Source organism: Cyclopterus lumpus, chromosome 23, assembly GCF_009769545.1.
Source record: "Cyclopterus lumpus isolate fCycLum1 chromosome 23, fCycLum1.pri, whole genome shotgun sequence".
In the NCBI taxonomy this organism is placed as follows: domain Eukaryota; kingdom Metazoa; phylum Chordata; class Actinopteri; order Perciformes; family Cyclopteridae; genus Cyclopterus; species Cyclopterus lumpus.
Genome location: NC_046988.1, coordinates 992,918 through 995,538, shown reverse-complemented (window position 1 = coordinate 995,538; position 2,621 = coordinate 992,918).

The window sequence follows — 2,621 nt, the reverse complement described above, 5'->3', positions numbered from 1 at the left end:
ACCAATTGGGCGGTTCACAGTGAGGCGTGTGGTCTATTTCCATTGCGTGCCGCGAGCAAATCTGGCAATGAAAAACACACTGAAAATCTACTATACCTTTATGGAAGATTATCAGTACCATATCAATGCTATGTTATATATAATATAAATGATCCCATTCTCAACAATGTCAAAACATGCACCTCCCGCTGTTGACTCTCCTCCCCTCTCCGTACCGCTCTAGAAGTTTCAATTCCTTCAATTCCCCTCCCATCTCAAAATACATCCACTATATTTCTTAGAAAGAGCCTGGTGTCACTGCTGTTTGTGATTGTAGCTTTCAAATTACATACTTATTCCAGGTATTTCTCAGTGGTGTCTACACAGAGAGCGAGTGGTGCAACAAGCACACACACACACACACACCGACTCAGCGCACAGCTTTAGGTTCTGCCGTGTCCAATGTAAACCTGGCGTCATGCCTAAAGGCGTTGGTGTGGTCCCTAAACTAACATGCACAATGTTCCATTTAAAGTGCATTGTGTGTCTGCATAGGCAGCGCAGTAATACATGAAGGGCTGCAGGTGGAAGGTCTATGCAGTCATGAACATGAGACCACAGAGCCACACACTCTTAATCTCATTATTTCTGTAGACCAACTACAGCTGCGTCCATGTCATACATGCTCGTCAACATCATTCTGTCACAAATGATGTATGGAAAAAGCTGTTTATCAACAGCTAAATAACTACTTAGCAATGAATAACTGCTTTGATGTCTTCCAGTCGGGATTTCGACAACACCACAGTACTGAGACTGCTCTGGTTAAGGTCCTCAATGACATCCATTTAAACACAGTCAGTGGCAAAAGTTCTGTCTTAGTTTTACTGGATCTCAGTGCCGCCTTTGACACAGTTGACCACAGCATATTACTAGATCGACTAGCAAACTGGGTTGGACTTTCTGGAACTGTACTAAGCTGGTTTGAATCCTACTTAAAGGATAGAGACTACTATGTGTCAATAGGCAATTTCACATCTGAGCGGACAAATATTGAATGCGGGGTCCCCCAAGGTTCCATTCTTGGCCCTCTTCTATTTAACATCTACATGCTCCCACTAGCTCAGATTATGAATCAGAATAAATTATGCTACCATAATTATGCAGACGACACACAAATTGACATAACCATATCACCAGGAGACTACAGTCCGATACAGGCACTGAGTAAGTGCATTGAACAAATCAATGATTGGATGTGCCAACATTTCCTTCAATTAAACAAAGACAAAACTGAAGTAATTGTCTTTGGTGCCAAAGATGAACAATTAAAAGTCAGCGCACAGCTTACATCCATTATGTTAGAGACTACACCCCAAGCCAGAAATCTTGGTGTTGTTGTAGACTCCGACTTGAATTTCAAGAAACACATAAAATCAATTAATAAATCAGCCTTCTACCACCTAAAAAACATATCAAGAATTAAAGGGCTTATGTCTCAGCAAGATTTAGAAAAACTTGTCCATGCATTTATCTTTAGTAGACTTGACTACTGTAACAGTGTCCTTGCTGGCCTTCCAAAAAAATCTATCAGACAGCTTCAGCTAATTCAGAACGCTGCTGCTCGAGTCCTCACTAGGACCAAAAAAGTAGATCACATTACCCCAGTTCTGAGGTCTTTACACTGGCTTCCAGTCACTCAAAGAATTGATTTCAAAATACTGATGTTGGTTTATAAAGCACTAAATGGTTTAGGGCCAAAATACATTACTGATATGCTGATAAGTTATGAACCGTCTAGAGCCCTTAGGTCGTCTGGGACAGGTCTACTTACAGTCCCTAGAGTTAGGACTAAACAAGGAGAAGCAGCTTTTAGTTATTATGCACCAACAATCTGGAACAAACTCCCAGAGAACTTGAGGTCTGCTGCAACTCTCAGTTCTTTTAAATCGAGTCTGAAGACTTTTTTGTTTCCATTTTAACCTGCAATTATGCATTTTATTTGCTTCTTTTATTTGCTTAAATCGAGTTTTCATTTTTTGTTATTCGCTTCTTTTATTCGCTTTTAAATGTTTTATAATGTGTTTTATGTATTCTAATCTTGCCCCTGTAAAGCACTTTGAGTGGCCTTGTGTCTGAATTGTGCTATATAAATAAACTTGCCTTGCCTTGCCTATGGATGTAGTTTTTTTTGGTGTTCTGGTTCAGGGAGATGACGTTCCCATTCTTAATCCTGCTGAAAAAAAACTTTCTCCTGAAACAACCTTAAACTAATTACTGAACCTATTTAAATTACAGAACAGATGTAAGATGTGGGCAGTGGTTCAAAGGTCTGATACTAGACTATGCCAACATTGACTTCTTCCCTAGGAAGAAATTCACTGCATCTGTCCAGTAGCAATAACTTTATTTTGCTATGAAATGTATGTGTATGTATATATGTATATATGTATATATGTGTATATATATATATATATATATGCTTGGATTCTGGTGAAACCAGATGACATCATGCAGGTTCACCAGAACCTCCTTTGGCTCAGACTCCAGCAGAGACCAGTCCACTGTGGACAGACCCATATCAGGCTTCACCTGCAGCCTTGGACCTGCCATTGGGAGAAGGAGAGCTTGGCGCCCTGCAG